Here is an 8,239-nt window from a genome sequence, read left to right as displayed (position 1 = left end):
TAATACAGAATACACTTCCATAAAATTGGCCTCAGAGTCCATATTAAAATGGAAAGAAGGTGAATAAAAGCACATCTGATCAAAACATATGTATTCTGCATATAGGTATGCAATTTTAATGAAAATCCAGGCAAGGAACAACACTGTAAATTTAATCTGTAGCATTTAAAAATTCAAAAATTAAATAGAAGTGCTAAAAGAACAGTTAATGGATATTTAAGCAATTGCTTGTATTGCTTAAATGTTTGAAAATTAATGATACATAAAATAAGCAAAAATATACTAGGGATATGCCTGCATTGCTGTGTGTTAAGTTTAATAAGGTATATAATTAGTAGAATACAAAGTTAAGACAGAGTAGCCTTAACTGGATTAGTTTAAAGGTTACTGAATTCTTCTGCACTGGAATATCTGAAAATCAAATGATGATGCTTTGAAGGCAAATATTGAGGGAAGTAGTGGTAGAGAGATTGGCCATCAGTGTTGAGCTGCTTTTGATGCTACAAGTTGAGCAATTCTATCCTTAGCACCTGAATTATCAAAAGCATTGGTCACAAACCACAGAGCCATGTTTAATTGTCCCTGAGAGTTTCTCTCAGAGTCTGCCTCCCCAGGGTCCCCAGGACAAACACCTGCCATGATCTTGGAAAAACAGAGGTTTACCTGAAGTTCAGTTAAATCCCAGCCCAGAGACACAGTCAAGAGTGTGCTAGAGACTCACTTCACAGGGAAAGCTGTCAGTGGTTCCTGTGGCTCCTGCCATGGTCTGAGCACTTTCCAGAATGCCCAGCGAGGTCACTGGAGTGTTCAGTGAGTGAAGCACTGTCACCCCATGCTCTGGATCATAGGCTGAATATGGGGATTATAAAATACTTAATTCACAGTCAGGATGGAATTTTTCACAGTTTTAGGGACTCAATATGGAGGTTTACAAAATTTTGTACTGGCAACATATTCTGGATGAATTTAAAAAAACAAATGTTCAGAGACAAGATTATCATAGAAAACATTTGGTTTCATGCTCTACTATACAAAAGGCATAATGTCAAACTTTTTTACATGGTCACCCAGTTTATTCGTATATACTATCTTTATTGTTTGTCCAATAACTTGTTTTCTCATTCAACTGCTTTGCTGATAACACAAATTTGAAGAAATGACTCAGGATTCTTCCCATTCAGCTGTGGCCTCCAAAGGGAACATTGTGAAATTATTTCAGACACCAGCCCCTTACCCCAAAGTCAACAGATCAACATTGAATAGTAGAAAAAGTGTTCAGCTTTTAATGAAAGGAAAATACGAATCCAGTCCTATTAGGTCTGGCAGTGCTGTGTCTATGGTGGATTCAGCAGCTAGATAAGATCATGTAAATATTGTTACCAATTACCCTTAAAATTCAGAAAATTGAGAGAGAATAAAGTTGGGCAAAAACATGTGATAAAGGGATGCAGACAGGGTGATTCTTCCAGCAATATACTCAGCAGACCTCAGGACTCACAGTGTTTGGGGGCCCAGGAAGGTCTGTGACCACCATGGTGGACCCAAAGTCCAGACGTTCCTGATAGATCCTCAGCTCTTACAGGTGTGGGTTGCCTTTCTGAGGTCTTGTCCTCACTGCCTTGTGGGGTTGCTGTGAGGCTGCTCCAGCCAGTCATGAAAAGACTGTGTAATTCCTAGACTCGCCAATTGCCTCTCACAGGAGCTGCAGCCTTGACAATTTATTGTGTCCTCCAAAGGAACATTTTAGAGCTCATACTTTCTTCCAAATAGAATAAGGAGTGCAGCAGCATCCTGAATGCATGGAAGGAGCTTCACAGCTTTGCCTGGTCCTAGGTTGATATATTATTATTAACTAAAACCCATAGTTTGCATTAGGGTTCACCCCTTGTGTTATAGATTTCTATCCTTTTTTTTTCACTTTTTATTTTAAAAGAATTTCAAGCTTATAGAACATAGTACAAAAACAATACAAACCCCTAACATAAAATTCCAACATACTCCAAAACTTCCAGACACCCAGATCCACTGATTTTAACATTTTGCCACTTTTATTGTTACTCTTGCTAACCAATCCATTTATCTATCTATTTTCTGAACTTTCAAGAGCAGGTTGAACACATCATACTCCTAGAATAGATGTACATTTTGTATGAACACTTGTACACACTTGTGCAATCATCTCAAGTGCAGTTATCAAGTTCAGAAAATTTGATTTGATGTAAAGCTTTGCAGTCTATATTCTAATTTTTCTTATAACCCACTAATGTCCTTTTGAGGTTTTTTGCCTCCATTCTTAGTCTCTTCCAGTATCATGTATCACATTGAATTTTCATTGTCTCTTTAGTTTTCCTTTCTTTCCTTTTTCAAAAATTTGCAGACACATATACAACATGAATCTTAAGATCACAAACCCTCCAAAGCAGTGGGATTAATCACATTCATGATATTCTGATACTTTCACCACCATCCTTTACTATAACTTTCCCTTCACCCTAAACATAAACCCTACACCCATTATGCATTATCTCCCCATTGCCACTGCCTCCCACCCCTGGTAACCTGCCCTCTACTTTCCCTCTTTATGAGTTTCATATTCATTGACACTTTCTTCAGTGTTATCATGGGGCTTAAATTTAACCTTCTAAATCTATAAATCTCATTTGGTTCCAGGCCAAATTAACAACTTCAATAGCATAATAGTGTGTTCTATATCACTCTATCCCTCATCTTTGTGTAGTTCTTGTTTTAATTAAATGTTTATACACTATGAGTCTAAAGTCATTGGTTTATCCTTAAATTTTATGCACTTGCTGTTTAGATCCTATAGGAAATAAAATGTGGAGTTACAAATCAATGTAAAAGCATACTGGTATTTATATTTTTCTGTGCCATTATCTCTACCAAGTTCTTTATTTCTTCATGTGGCTTCAGTTAATTTTCTATCATCCTTTGCTTTCAAGGTGCAGAAACTCCTTTTACATTTCTTGTAGTCTAATGGTGACGAGTCTCTCAAATTTTCTTGATCTGGGAATGTTTTAATTCCTCCCAAATTTTTGAAAGACAGTTTTACCACATACAGAATTCATGCTTGGCATTCTTTCTGAATTTTGTGATAATTAAAGTTGTTGAGAACCTTTTGATGCACTTATTGGTTATCCACAATCATGGGTTGTGAGGGGTATGCACTGACATTCATCTATTAGTATTGAGTAGTTTGACTTTATGGTTTTCAGTTTTAGAAGAATTTTACATAGTCTGTATTTGATTTCTTTGTCACTTATAAGTATTATGATTAATTCAAACCAGCCCATGACTACCCTACTCATTTTTAATAGTGTCTTTTGAAGAGAAGTTTTGAATTTTTGCAGCCTGGTTTATCAATGAATCCTGTATTATTAATGTTTTTGTGCCCTATATAAAACATTTTGTCTAAGGAATTTGGTCTACCATATGACAAAGATACTATCCTATGTTTGTTTTTAGAATCTTCATACTTTTACATTTTGTCACCATGCTATGACTAAACAGTTATCAATATTTATGAAATGTGAGATAGCAATTTTTTTCCATATGCATATTCAATTTCCCCAAAATAATTTATTGAAAAGATTTCCTTTTTATATTTAATTTTTCAGCACATCATCACAGAAATCACTGACTATAGATGTATGGTACTATGTTTGATTCATCCTGTTACATTGATTTATTTTTCTATCCTTATGCAAAAATTAAATTGTGATCACTGTAGCTTTGATCATTGTACTCCTGAGGACAGGTACTGTAAATCCTCCAAACTTGTTCTCTTCAAAACTGTTTGTCTACTATAGGTCCCTTGTTTTACTATATCAATTTTAGAATCACCTTTTCAATTTCTGATTTTAAAAATGTCTGCTAGGATTATGATTGAGATTGTGTTAAAGCTACAGATCAATTAAGAGACTATTGGCATCACGATGATATTCAACCTTCCAATTCATGAGACTAGTGTATCTATTATTTAATGTCTCTTGACAATTTCTCATAGATTTTTAGTTAGAAGTCTGTGTTTAAATTCTTTTTCTTTTCATATCTTTTCAAATTTTGCTTATTTGTGCAGGTCTCATAAAACAATTTGGAAAAGATTTCTCTTCCATTGTCTTCTGAGTTCATGCAATATCAAGATTATTTCTTCAATAGATGTTAGCTAAAAATTCCACATGTAACCTTCTAAGTGAACATAATATTTACAAAACAATTCAGTTTCTTACATACTTATATATGATATAGATATTTTTGTCTTTTGGATGGTTTTGGTAATTTCTGTTTTCCAAAAAATCTATGCATTTCATCCATGTTGTCACATTTATTGGCTTAGAGATTATAATAATATTCCCTTAATATTACATTAAGATATATATTATCTGTAGTTATAATCTCTTTCATTCTTGTGAATAGTAATTACTGTTTTAATTCCTTCCTTTTCTTAATTGGTCCTATCATGCTGTTTTCAAATTGTCAATCTTCCCATATCACTAACATCTTTTAAATTTGTTTATATGCTCTGCTTTTTATTTTTATTTCATTGATTTTTGCTCTTACCTTTATTTTTACTGCTTTTTACTTACTTTGTGTTTAACTGGCTTGGGTTGTTGCTTTTAAATTAGAAATTCAATTTACTAGTTTTAAGACTTTCCACTTTCTCTTCTAATATATATTTAATTGTACTGTAATTTAAATTTATAAATTTCTCACCAATTACTATTTGTCTTCTTCCCACAGATTTTGCTATAATGTAATTTTTCAATGATTCAATTGAAAATATTTTCTAATTTCCCTTGGTATTTCTTTTTTATGTGTTATTAAGAAATTTTTCCTTAAATTTCCATATAGTGGGATTTTCCAATTATCATATTGCTATTGATTTCTAATTTATTGCTTTCAGCAAGCATTCAGAAAAAATTCAATATTTTAAAATATCCTGAAACCCATTTTATGGAGTAACATTAATGTTCCACATGCTCTAGAAAAGCAGAAATCTTATCTCTCTTTTATATGACTGCATATCCTGTATCCCCTTGGTTAGGGTTCTTGCTGTGACTTCATATTCACCTATGAGTGCTATTTGAGAGACTTCCATGTGTACATAATATGAATTTTTCTGCTTCTGTGACAGACAGTGGGGAAGGAGAATGCTGAGTTTTTCTCTGTTTATTCACTTTGGAGATTAAATTGAAGAGTAGAGATGACCTAATTTGTGCATTTATCAATAATCATTAGTAGTTGAGGTGTGAGAACAGATGTCCTCAGCAGGAAACCCTGCAAGAGGCAACTGGGGCCCTCCCAGGAAGACTTTCCATGTTGAGCAGGAGGATTCAACTTAGCTGAAGACTCCAGGTCATGTTAGTCAGTTTCAAGAAGGGTAACACCAGCATTGGGGATTCTTTATACGATGGTAACCCTGGCTTCAGTGGAGAATATATGGGTTGTAGAGGTGAGGAATTGGACATTCTGGAGATGCCAAAACATCTAATGTAAACAGCTGAGAATGAGATATGGGAACATTTGTGAGAGATGATTAGAAAATTTTATCTACAGGACTTGGGAGCCTGTTGAATGAGAAGTGAGCAATATGTAAAACACAATCATTTGCTAATTCAATAAATGTTTCTTCAGTGCCTGCTATGGCCAGGAGATAAACATATAGTAATGAGCCACAGAGACAGAGAACTGCCCCCAAGGAGACTGCACCTGAGATTGGATGGCTGAGGAGGTGGGGAGATACCTGCACTGAGGGAAAAGGCACAAGAGGGACATGCTCAGGGTCAATGGCAGTGAGTTTGAGTTTGAAGGGCCAGAAATTCATCAAGGCAGTTAAGACACAGAAGTGCTTGGGATTCACAGGTCTGGAGCTCATGAGGGGATCACCTGGAGGGATAGACCTGCAAAGTGTCAGAGTGTGGGCAGATCAGCCACCAGAGAGGGATCCTGGACCAAGAGAAGACACTGTTAGAAAAGATCACAAAGACAAGCCATGATGAATCTGACACTTGAAAAGGGAAGCAAGAGGAGCCTCCACCCCAAAATATCAGAGGAGGGCAGAAACTGAGGAAGGAACCTGAGAAAAAGGGTTTTGTGAGGTGCTGCATAGAGGCTCAGAGATGAACCATTGAAGGGAGTTCTCACTGTGACATCAGGAAGTGGATGTCTCCATGGGCATGTCAGCAGATGGCAGTGCTTGAGGGAGGGGGGCAGAAAGAGGGAAGGAACTGAGAGCCCTTCCCAGGGGATGTTCTCTTTGACCTCATTGCAGAGGAAGGTCAGGGGGAAGGCAGGTAGACCCCAGAACACAAGTCTAAATGACAAAGTTGTTAAGGGGAAAATGAATGCATATTCAATGAAGGATACATGGTTTTTACAAAAGTATTGCACTGGGTTTTATTTTAGCAAATAAATAGGCCTTCATCAATTAAACCTGTGATCTCCTCCCTTTCTGAGAGTAGGATGTGTTCTAAAATAGTCACACAAGGAAACATGAACCTGAAGCAAGTGTTGTGTCACATCTACAGAGTTTCCAAAGAGCAGGGCCAGCACTGATAACCAGTGCACTGGGGCCTGAGAGCCATGACTGGCCAAGTGGGGAAGTCCAACCAGACGCTGGTGACAGACTTCATTCTGCAGGGTTTCTCAGAGCACCAAGAACTGCAGCTGCCCCTTCTTGGCTGCTTCTTCTTCCTCTACACCATGGCCTTCATGGGCAACACTCTGATCATCACCATCATCACCTGCAGCTCTGGCCTCCACAGCCCCATGTACTTTTTCCTATTCAACCTGGCCATCATGGACATCATCTGCACTTCATCTGTGCTGCCCAAAGTGTTGGCAGGCCTGGTCTGGGAGGGAGACACCATCTCCTTCCAGGGGTGCATGACTCAGCTCTTCTTCCTTGTCTGGTCTCTATTTTCTGAGCTGCTGTTTCTCACAGTCATGGCCTATGACCATTATGTGGCCATATGCTGGCCACTGCATTATAAGACCCAAATGAGTCTACAGCTCTACACAGCTCTGGCTGTGGCTGTCTGGGCCCTTGGTGCCCTGAACCCCTCTGTTCACACTGGTCTGATGGCACATCTGTCCTTCTTTGGCCCTAATGTCATCACTCACTTCTTCTGTGAGGATGCCCCAGTATTGCTGCTCTCCTGCAGCCCCACCCATGTGACCAGCATTATGACCATCTTGGCCAATTCCTTATATGTATGTGTCAACTTCCTTCTGATCCTCATGTCCTATGGCTACATCATTGCCAGCATCCTATGCATCTGCTCACCTGAATGGAAGCAGAAGGCCTTCTCAACCTGCTCCTCCCACCTATTGTGGTCTCTGTCTACTACTCAGCTGTGTTCTGTGCCTACAAAAGCTCAGCCTCCAACTACAGCCCTGAGAGAAGCAAACTGGCTGCAGTGCTGTAAACAACCATAAGTCCCACCCTAAACCCACTCATCTACACACTGAGGAACAAGGAGTTCAAGGCAGCCATAGGAAAACTATTTACATTTTGTAGACATTAAAAACCATTCTTCTATCTTGTGCTGCCTGTTGCCCATTTTCTGAAAACCATGTTTATGGAACTAAGATCTGGCTATCACAGTTTTTGCAAAATCATCTTCAACTGTGGTGCTGTCTATGGTGTTGTGGCTTTGCTGGATTGGAGTGTTTTTTGGAACTACATGGATGTGGTGCACTGGCCCAAAAATGATAAATTTTGAATTGAGCACATAATGAATGTTGTTTTTACAGAAGCAAACTTAGTTCCTGAGAGACACTCTTTTTGTACCCTGGGCAATGTTTCCAGCTCTGGGTGGCCTCTCAGAGAAGCCTGACATCTAAAACTGCCCCAGACCTTTCCTGATACAGTCTTTCTTATGTCATTACCCCTTCCTCACACCCTAAGCTCTAAATAAAAGTGTTGACAACCTTTACTAGTATCTGACCTCCTTGGCAGCATTCATTGCCCCCACCAATGCACTGCCCAATTCATACAATTCTCCCACCCATGCACTTGTCCACAGTAGTCTATCTGCCCAGGATCCCCCTCCTATCAGTATACACTCAAAATCCAGTCACATGCAAAGCCAGCTGAAATGCCCCATCCCATCAAATATTACATCATCTTTTAGCCAGCAATAGATCTTTGCTCTGCTCTATGGAGTGCAGCCTGAATTAGTAAATATCAGGTCCACATGAGCATCAACATCAGCAGGAG

At 38.4% G+C, this 8,239-nt stretch overlaps 1 pseudogene; it reads left to right on the top strand.

The window, feature by feature from the left end:
- The first annotated feature begins 6,600 nt into the window (after window positions 1–6,600).
- On the top strand, window positions 6,601–7,544 carry LOC119520737 (annotated as a pseudogene).
- The last annotated feature ends 695 nt before the right edge of the window (window positions 7,545–8,239 follow it).

The sequence above is a fragment of the Choloepus didactylus genome, chromosome 26 (assembly GCF_015220235.1).
Source record: "Choloepus didactylus isolate mChoDid1 chromosome 26, mChoDid1.pri, whole genome shotgun sequence".
Taxonomy (NCBI): Eukaryota; Metazoa; Chordata; class Mammalia; order Pilosa; family Megalonychidae; genus Choloepus; species Choloepus didactylus.
The sequence above is the reverse complement of the archived record's forward strand: the minus strand, read 5'-3'. Positions and strand labels throughout refer to the sequence as shown.